Source organism: Lethenteron reissneri, chromosome 51 (assembly GCF_015708825.2).
Source record: "Lethenteron reissneri isolate LAM-NWPU_2019-01 chromosome 51, ASM1570882v1, whole genome shotgun sequence".
NCBI classification, from domain to species: Eukaryota; Metazoa; Chordata; class Hyperoartia; order Petromyzontiformes; family Petromyzontidae; genus Lethenteron; species Lethenteron reissneri.
Window position 1 is genome coordinate 7,227,659 of NC_083829.1, and position 17,589 is coordinate 7,245,247.

General features: G+C 54.1%; 1 protein-coding gene across 6 annotated transcripts in view; it reads right to left on the reverse strand.

Moving 5' to 3' along the window:
- LOC133355414 (plasma membrane calcium-transporting ATPase 1-like) overlaps positions 1–17,589 on the reverse strand; it is a 54,615-nt gene extending 37,026 nt beyond the window's left edge. For all 6 annotated transcript variants that reach the window (XM_061572700.1, XM_061572696.1, XM_061572698.1 and 3 more), the window contains exon 1: positions 17,474–17,589. The gene's annotated coding sequence lies outside the window, so the exon portion shown is untranslated. The remainder of the gene's footprint in view (positions 1–17,473) is intronic.

Consider the following 17,589-nt stretch of genomic DNA (forward strand, 5'->3'; position numbering starts at 1 on the left):
GTGTAATTGGTGAGTGTGGTTATGGTTGGGGTGTAATTGGTGAGTGTGGTTAGGGTTGGGGTGTAATTGGTGAGTGTGGTTAGGGTTGGGGTGTAATTGGTGAGTGTGGTTAGGGTTGGGGTCTAGTTGGTGAGTGTGGTTAGGGTTGGGGTCTAGTTGGTGAGTGTGGTTAGGGTTGGGGTGTAATTGGTGATTGTGGTTAGTGTTTGGGTGTAATTGGTGAGTGTGGTTAGGGTTGGGGTCTAGTTGGTGAGTGTGGTTAGTGTTGGGGTGTAATTGGTGAGTGTGGTTAGGGTTGGGGTGTAATTGGTGAGTGTGGTTAGTGTTTGGGTGTAATTGGAGAGTGTGGTTAAGGTTGGGGTGGAATTGTGGAGTGTGGTTAGGGTTGGGGTCTAGTTGGTGAGTGTGGTTAGGGGTGGGGTCTAGTTGGTGAGTGTGGTTAGGGTTGGGGTCTAATTGGTGAGTGTGGTTAGGGTTGGGGTCTAGTTGGTGAGTGTGGTTAGGGTTGGAGTTTAATTGGTGAGTGTGGTTAGGGTTGGGGTGTAATTGGTGAGGGTGGTTAGGTTTGGGGTGTAATTGGTGAGTGTGGTTAGGGTTGGGGTCTAGTTGGTGAGTGTGGTTAGGGTTGGAGTTTAATTGGTGAGTGTGGTTAGGGTTGGGGTGTAATTGGTGAGTGTGGTTAGGGTTGGGGTGTAATTGGTGAGTGTGGTTAGGGTTGGGGTGTAATTGGTGAGTGTGGTTAGGGTTGGGGTCTAGTTGGTGAGTGTGGTTAGGGCTGGGGTGTAATTGGTGAGTGTGGTTAGGGTTTGGGGCTTGTGTCTCGCTCGCCTAATTAGAGTTCTAGTCTCATTATCTCGTGTGGTCAAGAGTAAAGACTAACTCTATGATTAAGTGTTAGGGTTGGGGGGTGAGAGCTATAGTTAGGGTCTGATTAGCTCGTGTGGCTTAATGCTCGGGCTGAAATATAATTGGTAAATGTGGTTGGGGTTATGGCTCGCGTTATGGTCTCATTGGTGATGTATGATTGGGGTTGGAGTCAGCGATATGATCTCATTGGTTCGTTCCGTTAGGGTTAGCGCTATAATCGTTTCGGCCAGTGTGATTAATGCTGGGGTAATTGCTGCGGTTGGAATTTGATTGGCCGATGTACTAAGCCCCGTGACACAGTGCCCATTTCTCCTATTGCCAGACATAGCGCGTTCCATAACCAATTTATGGTTTCGATTTAAAGCTTCTTTCGTGACTGCAGGGATTCATCTTCTTGGTTCTTTCGGTAAAGTCACGTAGAAGGGAAATAATAAAATAATAAAAATAAAACATAATAAAATAATTCTCACGACGTTGCGGCCACAACGCAAGCAGCCGTCCTCAGGTGAAGACCTGTTTTTAACCTGAGGACGGCTGCTTGCGTTGTGGCCGAAACGTCGTGAGAATTATTTTATTATGTTTCATTTTTATTATTTTATTCTTTCCCTTCTACGTGACTTTACCGAAAGAACCAAGAAGACAATTTATGGTCGTTGACGTGTCTCGTGTCTGCGTGTACATCTGTGGCTCAGGGTTCCGTCCTGGTCAGTGCACCCCTGTCCCAAAGGTCGCAAACGGGTTTTGATTCCTTACCCGTACCCGTACCCGGCCACACCAGGGTCGCAAACGGGTACCCGTACCCGGCCGGGTACGGGTAGGGTACGGGTATCGGGTACCTGATTGCGACCTCTGGGATGAAGCCATGTTGTAGGCGCGGGTGGGTTGATTCTAGGAACTTGAATTGTGAGAAGAGACAAGACGTTGGGAAATGAGTGACAAACAGTTACTCACCAGTGACTCACGGTCTACCCGTACCCGTACCCGGCCGCACCAGGGTCGCAAACGGGTACCCGTACCCGGCCGGGTATCGGGTAGGGTACGGGTATCGGGTACCCGGTTGCGACCTCTGCCCTGTCTTAGCACGCGCGGGACTCTCCGTGGTGCTGAGTGTACAACGCGCCAGCCAGGAGGCTCGTGGTAGTGTGAGCCATCGTTTTGTGAGCGGTGGCGCAACGGTTCGTGCGCTGCGCTACGAACCGGGCAAGCCGCGGTTGGATTCCCGCTCGCAGCCAACGACAGCGGACATCTGAGCCGGTGTTGGGCCTCATCTAGGTCTACTCAGCCTTAACATGAGTTGCTGGTGCGATGTGTAAAAATGATCAACACTGGGGAGACAAAGGCGGCCGGGCGTGGCGCACCGTGCCGACCTTCGTAGGTGCTCGCTGACAGCACAGTACGTTTAAGGCTAGACGGGGCATCTTTGTCTATATTTACTGATGTTGGGGGTAGCGTTGACGTTTAGGGTAGAGTTAGAGGTCGTGATAAATCGCTCGTGTTCCTAACAGTGTTGTTGTTAGCGCTGGTACCAGCTCTAACGCGAGTGTTAGCGCTATTGCTACGGCCACTGCTAGTGTTAGTTCCTGTGTTTATTCTAACGCTCGTGTTGGTCCCGACTGGATACTGTTGCTCATGCCAGCGTGAGCACCCGGGAATTGCTGATGCTGTTGATGGCACCGCCGCTAGAACTCGGGCGGCGGGAATTGCACTGGAGCGCCAGGTTGGAGCACGTGTCTCGCCCAGACGCTGTCCTTGGTGCTGAAAGTGTGGAGGCCCGTGATGATTTATTCAGGGCGGAGAGAGAGAGAGCGGGAGACTCGGGGCCATTGGGAGGAGGTACTGGGGGAGGGGGGGGGGTCTGAGTAGAGAGGCGGGGGGAAGGGGGGGCGCGCTGGTGGGGGGAGGGAGGAGGCACGGGAGAGTTGCGGGCGTGGGAGGCGAGGGGAGCCGGCACGAGACATCATCCATCGTGGGCCGTGCGAGCCTTAATAGGTGCTCGCTAACAGCACCCTTGTCCCTACGGTGGGCAGTTGCTCCACGGGGGGGGGGGGGGACGGACTTCATTCGCCGCTGACGATGTTCGTGCGAGTTGCTGCGAGCGGTGGCGCAGTGGTTGCGCGTGCCGCACGCTGCGTTGACCCTGGGTTCAGGCTAACGTCAGCCAGCGTCAAGTGGCTACGGCCTTAATAGGTGTTCGCTAACAACGCGTGCTTCCGCGGTCCATTTATGTTAAGGGTGACGGTGCTTCCGATTGGGTTTTTTTTCTCCTCGGTGAGTCTCGAGACTCGTTGCGAGGAGGGTACTGCTGCATCGGCACGTTTGACCCATTTGCCAATCGTGAGAGCTTTGCTTCTTGTCCGAGGCAACCGGAGGAGCCGGAGAAAAAACCCGGCACGCATACGAAGCAGGGTGCAGTAGCACTCCGAGCTCCGCACAGATAGATTCAATAATCCATCGCTTGCCCTGTCACCTCCTGGCCACCTCGCAGCCAATGCCGACAGCTCCCGGTCATTCCCCAGATACAGTCTCCCATCCACGTACTTAACCGGCCTCAAAAATGTGGTGAGATCGATTGTGTGTTACAGGCACGCACTTGCCCCGCCATCCTGCGTGGACTGCGCGGGGGACCTTTGTCTTTGGGTGAATTGGTTCGGGGGGACGGTGCCCAGGGCCGCATTCAGGTATCCCTCGCCACTGACGCTCTCCGTGTCCGGCTTCTTTGAACTCCCAATCACCACCTCGGGCTGCATCAAGCTCGACTTCTCACAACGTGTCGGACATCGCCATGGGAATTCACACCGGGCATGGGGGGCGTGGGGGAGCGGGGGGGGGGGGTCTCGCGGGAGAGGGGGGGGGGGAAGCCGTGGTCATTGTGTGCGTTCGGGCTGCTATTGTTGTTGTCGATCCTGAAATGTAATTAATGAGTTAAAGAGGCCACGGTGCTGCCCGTCATCAAGTGGCCGAACTGCCCCCCTCACTCTGTGCCTCCGTTCCCTCTCCCCGGCCCCAGTCTCTCGCCCCCTCTTGCCCGAGTTTCTCTCCTCGCCGACTCTCTCCCGTCTCCCCCCCCTTTCACGTACTTCTCTCCCTCGCGCGCCTGTCCCTCTCTCACTGCCCTCTGCTCTCTCCACGTGTCTCCTCTCACCAAATCCTCTCTCCATGGTACCTCCGTTACTCCGCTCCCTCCCCCTGTCTCTCCTCCATTGTCTCCGCCATCTCCCGTGTCACTCTCTCTCTGCCCCCTCTCCGCCCCCCCCACCTCTCTCTCCAACTCACACTCGTCGCTGCTGGCTGACTCACTCTCTCCCAGCTACCTGCCCTGTATCTCTCCCCCCCTCTCTCTCTCGCACACTCATCTCCTTATCTCCGCTCTCACGCTCTCACCCACTCCTCCTTTCTCTCTCCCACTCAATCAACTCCCCGCTGTCCCCCGCTATCTTTCCCCCTTCCAACTCTCATCTCCCCCCTTTGCTCCTCTACCTCCCCTGTCTCTCTCGCTCTCTCGCTCGTATTCCCCGCATCTCCCTCGGCAGTTCACGCGAACGCACTCCCACCACTCCCACCACTCTCGCTCTCTCGCTCTCACCTTCTCCGCCGCCTCTTCGCTAAATTGCGGGTTATGTGAAAATTGCCCGCAATTTATCTCCGCGTTACTTCCAAACCAGGGAGTTTGCGGCGACGTGCGCGTGGGTGACGAGGGTGTGTGTGGGTGACGAGGGTGACGAGGGTGACGAGGTGTGTGTGGGTGACGATGGTGACGAGGGTGACGATGGTGACGATGGTGACGAGGGTGTGTGTGGGTGACGAGGGTGACGAGGGTGACGATGGTGACGATGGTGACGAGGTGTGTATGGGTGACGAGGGTGACGAGGATGACGATGGTGACGAGGGTGACGTGGGTGACGAGGGTGACGAGGTGTGTGTGGGTGACGAGGGTGACGAGGGTGACGAGGTGTGTGTGGGTGACGAGGGTGACGAGGGTGACGATAGTGACGAGGGTGCCGAGGTGTGTGTGGGTGACGAGGGTGTGTGTGGGTGACGAGGATGTGTAAGGGTGACGAGGGTGACGAGGGTGACGCTACGAACCCGGCGACCCGACTTCGGTTCTCGTTGACGGCCAACACCCGGTGACGATTATCTGAAACGGTCCTGGGCCTCCCCTAGGTCGACTCGGCGTCAAATGAGTATCCGGCGCGATGCGTAAACATCGCCGCTAGGGAGACAAAGGCGGCCGGGCGTGGTGTTGGCCACCCACCCCCTCGTGTGCCGTGCCGGCCTTCATAGGTGCTTGCTACAGTCAGTTAAGGCTACACGGGGGATCTTTGTCTTTTTTTTGGTCGGAGAGTGACGCTCATTTGAACGGGTCCCGATCCTCCCCGAGGTGGACTAGTCGTGGTGTATTGCAAACGTCAGCGCTAGGGAGACAAAGGCGGCCGGGTGTGGTTCTGGCCACACCATTCAGCTCTTGCGCTGTCTCTTGCCTTCATAATTGCTCGCTCACAGCACTTGCCCCTACAGTCTGTTGAGGCTATACGGGGGATCTTTGTCTTGTGTGTGTGTGTGAGTGGTGCACGCGTGTGCTGACTCAGGCTATTTTTAGCTCAGCTGGGAGATGACGTCACGAGTTCACGCAGGAGCGAAGGAGCCCGTAGACACAGAACATCAAACATCACCATCACCAACATCACCAACATCACCAACATCACCACCATCACCAACATCACCATCATCACCGACATCAAACTTCACCACCATCACCACCATCACCACCATCACCACCATCACCAACATCACCACCATCACCAACATCACCACCATCAAACATCACTACCATCACCACCATCACCACCATAACCAACATCAAACATCACCAACATCACCAACATCACCACCATCACCAACATCAGCACCATCACCAACATCACCAACATCACCAACATCACCACCATCAAACATCATCACCACCATCACCAACATCAAACATCACCACCATCAAACATCACCAACATCACCACCATTACCACCATCAAACATCACCACCATCACCACCATCACCACCATCACCACCATCACCAACATCACCGACATCACCACCATCACCACCATCCAACATCACCACCATCACCAACATCACCAACATCACCACCATCACCGCCATCACCAACATCAAACATCACCACCATCACCAACATCACCATCATCAAACATCACCACCATCACCACCATCACCGACATCACCACCATCACCAACATCACCAACATCACCACCATCACCAACATCACCACCATCACCAACATCAAACATCACCACCATCACCACCATCACCGACATCACGAATATCACCGACATCACCAACATCACCACCATTAACCATCACCCCAAGGACCATTGTCACCATCGACACGAGCATCATCATCATCACCACCACCACCATCATCACCTCCAGCATTATCAACAGATGAGTCGCGCTATCACCATGGTTACCATCACCATCATCACTAGCATCATCTTCACCATCGCAATTGCCACGATCACCGCTATTATTACCATCAACCAGCTTAGTCACCCACTCATCCATCCGCACACCAATCTACCCGGTCACATACTCACACATCCACCCCAAATCACCCACCCAGTCACTCCACCGATACATCCACCCTCCCAGCCAGTCACAACTCCACACAGTCACCCAGCCAGTCACTCACTCCCTTACTCAACCACCAAGTCATCCACCCCCTTAGTCAGTCAGTCAGTCACTCACTCACTCACTACCTTACTCAACCACCAAGTCACCCACTCCCTTAGTCAGTCACTCCCTTACTCAACCACAAAGTCACCCACTCCCTTAGTCAGTCACTCCCTTACTCAACCACCAAGCCACGCACTCCCTTAGTCAGTCACTCCCTTACTCAACCACAAGTCACCCACTCTAGTCACCCACCCATCCACCAAGCATCTCCCCCCTCTCTCAGCGCTGTTAGGCGCCGGTTTTTTTAAATCTCGTTTTTAAAAATCTCTTCTCAAAGACAAAGATTTCCCGTGTAGCCTGAACAGACTGTTGGGGCAAGTGCTGTTAGCGAGCACCTATGAAGGCCGGCATTGTGGCACACGAGGGGATGAGTGGTCGGCACCACGCCCGGCCGCCTTTGTCTCCCCAGTTGCGATATCTACACACCGCTCGAGGTACTCATTTGAGGCTGAGTCGACCTAGGGGAGGCCCAGAACCGATTCAGAAAAAAAAATCGTCACCCCGTGTTGGCCGTGAGCAGAAAAATTCGAACTCGGATCGGGGGGGGGGGGGGGGTTCATAGCGCAGTGCCGCGCTAACCGCTGGGCCACCGCTCTCCGTATGTACACACGCGGACGCGCGCCGCGTGTCACTGCGGAGACTGGGGGTGAGGGGGCGGGGGAGAGGGGGGGCGAGATGAGAGCGCGCGACGTGGAGCGAGGGGAGCGGAGCCTGCGGGAGACGCGAGGAGACGCGGGCGGAGAGACGTGGGGGGGGATGGGGGGGGCCTGGGGGGGGGGATGGGAGGTGATGAGGGAACGCGGGAGGCGGGTTGAAGATAATGGGGGGGGGGGGGGGGGGAATGAAACAGTCGGGGAGGCGGGGGGAATGAAAAGAGAGAAACAGCAGAGAATGAGATGGGAGAGTGGAAATAATTAATTAACGAGCTGAAGGAATGTGATGAGGGCGGGGGGGAGGGATGAGGTGAGGGAGAAGTGAGGTGGTGAAGGGGAGGTAGGAATGAAATGAGAGGTTGGGAGCAATGATATGAGGGGGAGGGATGAATGAGAGATGGGAGTGGGGGAGGGTATAAACGAGTGGAGGAGATAGGAGATAATGAGCTAGGAGATAATGAGCTAGAAGATAATGAGCTAGGAGGAACGAATTGAAGAGGAGGCGGAATGATGAGATGAATAAGGCAGGAAGGAATGAGAGGTGAGAGAGCGAGGGAGAGAGAGAGATGGAACGCGGTTGATGAGCCGGAGAATATCTTAAAATAGTTTGTGCAGCGCGGAGCGGAGGGAAGACAGGGAGCGCTCTCATGCAACAGTAATCACTGGCAGTATATAAATATATAGACTGTCTATGTGGATAGTACACGCACGTAGAGCCGCACACACGCACGATCTCCCGTACAGCCACGCTGCTGTGTGGGACACGTGCTGTCACCGCACGAGCGTGTGGGGTGGCTATCGCACCACACCACGGCTGCCTTTGTCTCCTCCAGTGTCGCTGTGCACACACAGCGCTGCAGCTACTCGTTTAAGGCCGAGCCTACCTCGTGAGGGAGGGGGTAGGGGGGGGGAGACCCAGGACCGGTTCAGAGAATCGCCACTGATGTTAGCCGCGCAGTCAGGAATCAAACTCGGGTCGCCGGGTTCATAGCGCAGCGAGACCACCATCACTGCTGCTAACGACGAAAGCCACGACGATGATGGTGATGATGATATTGCCGCTGATAATGATATTGCTGCTGCTGATGATATTGCCGCTGCTGATGATGATATTGCTGCTGCTGCTGATGATGATGATATTACCGCTGCTGCTGATGATATTGCTGCTGCTGTTGCTGATATTGCTGCTGCTGCTGATGATATTGCTGCTGCTGATTATGGTATTGCTGCTGCTGATGATGATGATATTGCCGCTGCTGCTGATATTGCTGCTGCTGATGATGATATTGCCGCTGCTGATGATGATATTGCTGCTGCTGCTGATGGTATTGCTGCTGATGATATTGCTGCTGCTGCTGATGATGATATTGCCGCTGCTGCTGATGATATTGCCGCTGCTGCTGATGATGATATTGCTGCTGATGATGATATTGCTACTGCTGATGATGATATTGGCACTGCTGCTGAAGATATTGCTGCTGATGATGATATTGGCGCTGCTGCTGATGATATTGCTGCTGCTGATGATATTGCTGCTGCTTCTGATGATATTGCTGCTGCTGATGATGATATTTCCGCTGCTGCTGATATTGTTGCTGATGATGATATTGCTGCTGCTTCTGATGATATTGCTGCTGCTGCTGCTGATGATGATATTTCCGCTGCTGCTGATATTGTTGCTGATGATGATATTGCTGCTGATGATATTGCCGCTGCTGCTGATGATATTGCTGCTGCTGCTGATGATGATTATTGATAAGAGGTGGCAAGGTTTTTAAGCTGGTGTGTGTATGTTTAAATTGTTTCGCACCGTTCGATGATACTGATGATATTGATGGTGATGATGATATTGATTATTAATTTTAATTAAATGTTACTATTTTTATTGTTTTTTTACTTTTATTATTTAAAATTTATTATTTTAATGTTTAATACATATTTTTATTTATTTTATTTAATATATATATTTTTCTATCTACGTGACTTCCGAGAATATGATATTGATGGCAATAATGAAAACGATGCATCAAACTGTTGCTTATTGATGATGACGATAATCATCATCATCATCCTCGTCCATCATCATCATCAGCTCACAGTAATGTTGCGTAAGGGTTTAAAGTCCCCCGGGAGAGGCCAATTGACGCAGACGCCGCCTTTCGCTGTCAGATTCACTCGCGCGGCTCCTCAATGGCATTGCACATCAAGCATCCTTCAGCCGCGCCATGCATTCATCACCACCACCACCATCATCGTCGTCGTCGTCATCAGCAACGGCAGCAGCCATGATCAATCCACTGCTGGATGATGGCCTCCTCCTCCCTCCTCCTCCCTCCCCCTCCCTCCTCCTCCTCCCTCCTCCTCCTCCTCCCTCCTCCTCCCTCCCCCTCCCTCCTCCTCCTCCCTCCTCCTCCTCCTCCCTCCTCCTCCCTCCTCCTCCCTCTTCCTCCCTCCTCCTCCTCCCTCCTCCTCCTCCCTCCTCCTCCTCCCTCCTCCTCCCTCCCCCCTCCCTCCTCCTCCTCCCTCCTCCTCCTCCTCCCTCCTCCTCCTCCTCCTCCTCCTCCTCCCTCCTCCTCCCTCCTCCTCCCTCCTCCTCCCTCCTCCTCCTCCTCCCTCCTCCCCTCCTCCCTCCTCCTCTCCTCCTCCTCCCTCCTCCTCCTCCCTCCTCCTCCTCCCTCCTCCTCCATCCTCCTCCCTCCTCCTCCCTCCTCCTCCTCCCTCCTCCTCCCTCCTCCTCCTCCATCCTCCTCCCTCCTCCTCCCTCCTCCCCCTCCTCCCTCCTCCATCCTCCTCCTCCCTCCCTCCTCCTCCTCCCTCCTCCTCCTCCCCCACCCCGAGTGGCCGCCGTCCTTGCACGTGCGTTGAACCTCTTTCGCGAAGCAACGATCCAACCGCGTAGCTGGCCCGCGCGCTCCGTCTCCCCTAGGACGCGTTCCCGTTCCTTGTGCTGCCACTCCTCTGTTAGTCTCGACCTGGCCCCGGCCTTACCAACTTCCCCCCCAGCGGTCGTCACCTTCGGCGGTGCCTCGAAACGGTGTGCGTTCTCTCGGCCACGGGTCACCCCTCTCTGTCTGTCTAACCCCAAGCGTGAGATTATATACAATCATCATCATCAACACCAACATCACTGTCAGCATCATCAACACCACCACCATCACTATCATCACGATCAGCATCGTCATCAACCCCATCATCATCAAACGAGAAACTGAGTAAACATTGCGGCCGGGCGTGGTGCTGGCCACCGACCTGCCTAGTGTACCGTGCCGGCCTTCATAGGCGCTCGCTAACAGCACTTTCCCCAACAGTCTGTCGAGGGCTATACGGGGGAGCTTTGTCTCTATTGTGTCCCAGCCCAAGTGCGATAACGACTCTCATCACCACTGCACGTTGCACTTCGCTCTCTGACCTCGCTCCCTTAATGAGGCGACGGCCAATTACCCGAATAGCCCCCCTCCTCCCCCAGTTGCAGCAGCAGCAATAGCAGCAGCAGTAGCAGCAGCAGTAGCAACAGCAGCAGTAGCAACAGCAGCAGCAGAATTAACAGCAGCAGTAACACTAGGAGCAGCAGTGACAGCAGTAGAAGTAACAGCAGCAGCAACAACAGCGGCAGCAGCATTAACAGCAGCGGCATTAACAGCAGCAGCAGTAACAGCAGCAGCATTAACAGCAGCAGCAGTAACAGCAGCAGTAACAGCAGCAGTAGCAGCAGCAGCATTAACAGCAGCAGCAGTAACAGCAGCAGCAGTAACAGCAGCAGTAGCAGCAGTAACAGCAGCAGTAACAGCAGCAGGAGCAGCAGTAACAACAGCAGTAACAGCAGCAGTAACAGCAGCAGTAACAGCAGCAGGAGCAGCAGTAACAGCAGCAGTAACAGCAGCAGCATTAACAGCAGCAGCATTAACAGCAGCAGCAGTAACAGCAGCAGTAACAGCAGCAGCATTAACAGCAGCAGCATTAACAGCAGCAGCAGTAACAGCAGCAGTAACAGCAGCAGTAACAGCAGCAGTAACAGCAGCAGGAGCAGCAGTAACAGCAGCAGTAACAGCAGCAGCATTAGCAGCAGTAACAGCAGCAGCAGTAACAGCAGCAGTAACAGCAGCAGTAGCAGCAGTAACAGCAGCAGTAACAGCAGCAGGAGCAGCAGTAACAACAGCAGTAACAGCAGCAGTAACAGCAGCAGTAACAGCAGCAGGAGCAGCAGTAACAGCAGCAGTAACAGCAGCAGTAACAGCAGCAGTAACAGCAACAGTAACAGCAGCAGTAACAGCAGCAGGAACAGCAGCAACAGCACCAGCAGGAACAGCAGCAACAGCAGCAGCAGCATCACCAGCAGCAGCAGCAACAGCAGCAAAAGCAGCAGCAGCAACAGCAGCAGCAATAACAGCAGCAGCAGTAACAGCAGAAGCAGGCGCAGTGTCGCTATCAGCAGCAGGAGCAGTAGTAACAGCAGTGACAGCAGCAGTGACAGCAGCAGTAACAGCAGTAGCAATAACAGCAGCAGTGGCAGCAACAGTAACAGCAGTAACAGCAGCAGCAGTAACAGCAGCAGTCGCAGCAGCAGCAGGCGCAGTGTCGCTATCAGCAGCAGCAGTAGCAGCAGCAGGCGCAGTGTCACTATCAGCAGCAGTAGCAGCAGCAGTAACAGCAGCAGGCGCAGTGTCGCTATCAGCAGCAGCAGCAGTAGCAGCAGTAGCAGCAGCAGCAGTAGCAGCAGTAGCAGCAGCAATAGCAGCAGTAGCAGCAGCAGCAGGCGTAGTGTCGCTATCAGCAGCAGCAGTAGCAGCAGCAGTAACAGCAGCAGTAGCAGCAGCAGTAGCAGCAGCAGTAGCAGCAGTAGCAGGCGCAGTGTCGCTATCAGCAGCAGCAGCAGTAGCAGCAGCAGTGGCAGCAGCAGTAGCAGCAGCAGTAGCAGCAGCAGGCGCAGTGTCGCTATCAGCAGCAGTAACAGCAGTAGCAGCAGCAGTGGCAGCAGCAGTAACAGCAGCAGTAGCAGCAGCAGTAGCAGCAGGCGCAGTGTCGCTATCAGCAGCAGCAGGGAGCTGCGCGTGTTCACGCCAACCCGCGGTGTCTGGAAGCCGGGCGAGGTGGTTCGCCAAGCCCCGTGGAGGGCCTTCATCCAGCAGTGGATAAGGGCTGAACGATGGTGACGGCCTCTGCTTGTGTGGGTGTGTGTCGTGTTGTGTGTGTGTGTGGGTGTGTGTCGTGTTGTGTGTGGTGTGTGTCGTGTTGTGTGTGTGTGGGTGTGTGTCGTGTTGTGTGTCGTGTTGTGTGTGTGTTGTGGGTGTCGTGTTGTGTGTGTGTGTCGTGTTGTGTGTGTGTGTCGTGTTGTGTGTGTGTGGGTGTCGTGTTGTGTGTGTGTGGGTGTGTGTCGTGTTGTGTGTGTGTGTGTGTCGTGTTGTGTGTGTGTGGGTGTGTGTCGTGTTGTGTGTCGTGTTGTGTGTGTGTGTGTCGTGTTGTGTGTGTGTGGGTGTCGTGTTGTGTGTGTGTGTGTCGTGTGTGTGTGTCGTGTTGTGTGTGTGTGGGTGTGTGTCGTGTTGTGTGTCGTGTTGTGTGTGTGTGGGTGTGTGTCGTGTTGTGTGTGTGTGTGGGTGTGTGTCGTGTGTGTGTGTGGTGTGTGTCGTGTTGTGTGTGTGTTGGTGTGTGTCGTGTTGTGTGTGTGTGGGTGTGTGTCGTGTTGTGTGTGTGTGGGTGTCGTGTTGTGTGTGTGTTGGTGTGTGTGTGTGTCGTGTTGTGTGTGTGTCGTGTTGTGTGTGTGTGTCGTGTTGTGTGTGTGTGTCGTGTTGTGTGTGTGTGTGTCGTGTTGTGTGTGTGTCGTGTTGTGTGTGTGTGTGTCGTGTTGTGTGTGTGTGTGTCGTGTTGTGTGTGTGTCGTGTTGTGTGTGTGTGGGTGTCGTGTTGTGTGTGTGTGTGTCGTGTTGTGTGTGTGTGTGTGTCGTGTTTGTGTGTGTGTGTCGTGTTGTGTGTGTGTGGGTGTCGTGTTGTGTGTGTGTTGGTGTGTGTGTGTGGGTGTCGTGTTGTGTGTGTGTGTGTGTCGTGTTGTGTGTGTGTCGTGTGTGTGTGTGTCGTGTGTGTGTGTGTGGGTGTGTGTCGTGTTGTGTGTCGTGTTGTGTGTGTGTGTGTGTTTGTGTGTCGTGTTGTTTGTGTGTGTCGTGTTGTGTGTGTGTGGGTGTCGTGTTGTTGTGTGTGGGTGTGTGTCGTGTTGTGTGTGTGTGTGTGTCGTGTTGTGTGTGTGTGTGTCGTGTTGTGTGTGTGTGGGTGTGTGTCGTGTTGTGTGTCGTGTTGTGTGTGTGTGTGTCGTGTTGTGTGTGTGTGGGTGTCGTGTTGTGTGTGTGTGTGTCGTGTGTGTGTGTGTCGTGTTGTGTGTGTTGGGTGTGTGTCGTGTTGTGTCGTGTTGTGTGTGTGGGTGTGTGTCGTGTTGTGTGTGGGTGTGTGTCGTGTTGTGTGGGTGTGTGTCGTGTTTGTGTGTGTGTTGGTGTGTGTCGTGTTTGTGTGTGTGGGTGTGTGTCGTGTTGTGTGTCGTGTTGTGTGTGTGTGGGTGTCGTGTTGTGTGTTGTTGGTGTGTGTGTTGTGTGTGTCGTGTTGTGTGTGTGTCGTGTTGTGTGTGTGTGTGTCGTGTTGTGTGTTGTGTGTGTCGTGTTGTGTGTTGTGTGGGTGTCGTGTTGTGTGTGTGTGTGTCGTGTTGTGTGTGTGTCGTGTTGTGTGTGTGTGTGTCGTGTTGTGTGTGTGTGTCGTGTTGTGTGTGTGTCGTGTTGTGTGTGTGTGGTGTCGTGTTGTGTGTGTGTGTGTCGTGTTGTGTGTGTGTGTGTCGTGTTGTGTGTGTGTGTGTCGTGTTGTGTGTGTGTGGGTGTGTGTCGTGTTGTGTGTCGTGTTGTGTGTGTGTGGGTGTCGTGTGTGTGTGTGTCGTGTTGTGTGTGTGTGGGTGTCGTGTTGGTGTGTGTGTGTGTCGTGTGTGTGTGTGTCGTGTTGTGTGTGTGTGTGTCGTGTTGTGTGTGTGTGTGTCGTGTTGTGTGTGTGTGGGTGTGTGTCGTGTTGTGTGTCGTGTTGTGTGTGTGTGTGTCGTGTTGTGTGTGTGTGGGTGTCGTGTTGTGTTGTGTGTGTGTCGTGTGTGTGTGTGTCGTGTTGTTGTGTGTGTCGTGTTGTGTGTGTGTGGGTGTCGTGTTGTGTGTGTGTGTCGTGTGTGTGTGTGTCGTGTTGTGTGTGTGTGTGTCGTGTTGGGGTGTGTGTGTGTGGGTGTCGTGTTGTGTGTCGTGTTGTGTGTGTGTGGGTGTCGTGTTGTGTGTGTGTGTGTGTCGTGTTGTGTGTGTGTCGTGTGTGTCGTGTTGTGTGTGTGTTGGTGTGTGTCGTGTTGTGTGTGTGTTGGTGTGTGTCGTGTTGTGTGTGTGTGGGTGTGTGTGTGTGGGTGTCGTGTTGTGTGTCGTGTTGTGTGTGTGTCGTGTGTGTCGTGTTGTGTGTGTGTCGTGTGTGTCGTGTTGTGTGTGTGTTGGTGTGTGTCGTGTTGTGTGTGTGTTGGTGTGTGTCGTGTTGTGGTGTGTGGGTGTGTGTCGTGTTCTGTGTGGGTGTGTGTCGTGTTGTGTGTGTGGGGAGCGGTAGTGTAGCGGTTAGCGCGCTGCGCTACGAACCTGGCGACCCGGGTTCGATTCCTGCTCACGGCCAACGCCGGTGACAATTATCTGAACCGGTCATGTGCCTCCCCTAGGTCGACTCAGCCTCAAATTAGTACCCGGCGCGATGTGTAAACCTCGCCACTGGGGAGACAAAGGCGGCCGGGCGTGGTTCGTGGCCACCCCACCCCCTCGTGTGCCGTGCCGCCCTTCACAGGTGCTCGCTGACATCACTTGCCCCAACAGTCTGTGCAGGCTTTTACGGGGGATCTTTGTCTTTGTCATAGAGTGTAAGTGCTGCTCTCACGAATCCCTCATTCTAACCTGAGACAGCCCGCACTGACCGGCGCGGTGAAGTATGGTCAATCAAATAACCCTCCCAAGTAATTCTACACGTCGTGGTGAGGCCCTCATAGAGCAACGGATCGACAAAGGGCGTTGTTGTTGTTGTTTTTAAAAAAATATAGATTTTATTGGTGGAACGGTGGCGCGGTGGTTAGCGCACTGAGCTACAAACCGCGGCTCTCATCAGTGGCGAGTGAGTGATTTCTGAACCGATCACGTGGGGTCCTCAGCCACTGTCACCCTCACCAAACCACGCTAACCTGCGCGGCGAGGTCAAAGAGCAACCCCCACCCCCCCCCCCCCATGTCCGACACGGCGTGGGGAGGCCTTCATCCAGCAGTGGACTGAGCATGACAACGGATGCATCACAGGCGGGCTGGGTCTTTATAGAGTCAACACCAAAATCACCTCCTGCCCACATGCGCATCGCGGTACACCGGTGTTTACCCGCTGTTTTAAAGCCCCGCAGGGGCAGTGGCGACAATTCCACATTCCTATGGCGGTGCGAGTCTCCCCACAGGGCGATAACTGCTGACTTCGCAACAAGTTGATACTTCTTTATCGACCCTGGAAGGATGATGGGGTGAATTAACCCCCCTATCACTGCCCCAGGCAGGTTTGGAGCTCGCTGTGCCGTTGAGCCACCTGGCTCGAGGGGTCACGTGGCTCGAGGGGTCACGTGGTGCATAGATTCACCTGGCCTCATAAAGTCACGTGGCGCATCGAGAGACGAATAGTCGCTGATGTCGGCGGACGGACAGGAGATGATTGATGATTGCTTCGTGGAGGGAGTTGTGAGAGCTAATTAGGACGACGCGGAGAGAGGAGGTGAGGCTGTCGGAGATCCACCACGCGTCCACCCCACTCCCATCAAACACCACGGGGGCGGGTGATGATGCTGATGATCGTGGTGGTGACGGCGAGGACGAGAGTGGCGATGTAAATGGGGACGACGATAATGATGATGATGACGGTCATGTCCAGGAGATTTGTCCAAAGATAATGGAACTCGCGATGATGATGATGACAATGATGATCATCATCATCATCATCATCACGTGAATGATCTCAATCAAGTACTCACACCGGCGGTGATGATATTAATGATGATCATGCATTGGATGGCAATTATAATCAAAGATAACGGAACGCTTGATGATGATGATTGCTATCGTCATTGTGATCTTAATAATCTCCAGCCAATGCTCACACCATGATGATTGTAATGATCGTGATGATGACATTTTTAAAATCATGATAATGGTCGTGACGATGATGATGGTGGTAAAAAAAATGACGGTAGTGGAGGTGATTGAGACAATAGTCGTGGTGATGATGATGGTGGTGCTGGTGGTGATGACGATGACGGTGATAACAGAGGAGGATGTCCCACGGCATTCACGGGGTCCGGGATCAAACTCGGTCGCCTCATCACTCGGGTGCAGCGGCGCGCTCTATCGCAGTGTGAGCGCCCCCCCCCCCCCGTCTCTCTCCCATCTCTCTCGTCTCCCGTCTCTCCTGCAGTCTACAATGACATTAGCGACGTCGTTCTTCCTTCATCACCAATCGCCTCTCCTTCGTGTGAAACACCATCACCACCATCATCACCACCATCACCACCACAATCACCATCACCACCACAATCACCATCATCACTACCATCACCACCATAATCACCACCATCACCACCATCACCACCATAATCACCATCATCACCACCATCATCACTACCATCACCACCATCACCACCATCATCACCATCATCACCACCATCACCACCATCACCACCATCATCACCATCATCACCACCATCACCTCCATCACCACCATCATCACCATCATCACCACCATCACCTCCATCTCCGAGTCTTCAATGACCTTAGTACGTGTACCCTCTCCTGCCACTCTCTCTCTCTCTCATCACCATCATCATATCTCCTTCGCATAGAACACCATCATCACCATCTCTCTCTCCCATCACCATCATCACCTCTCTCTCTCATCACCTCTCTCCCATCACCACCACCATCACCACCTCTCTTTCTCTCATCACCACTACCTTCACTACCAATATCACCTCTCCCTCCCATCACCGCTACATCACCATCCCTCTCCTCTACTCTGCAATGACCTTAGCACGTCCCCCCCCCCCTCTCTCTCGATCTCTCTCCCATCACAACTGCCACCTCCTCTCGATTGCGTAAAGCTCCATCACCACCATCATTACCATCACCATCATCACATCCGGACAAACTCACCTTCTGCGGGTGCTTCATGATGTCTCGCAGTGTCCCTTCCTCACTCTCCCCGTGTCTCTCTCGTCTCTCTCCCCGTGCGCGCTCTCTCCCCCTCTCCACTCTCCCCCCCTCTCCCC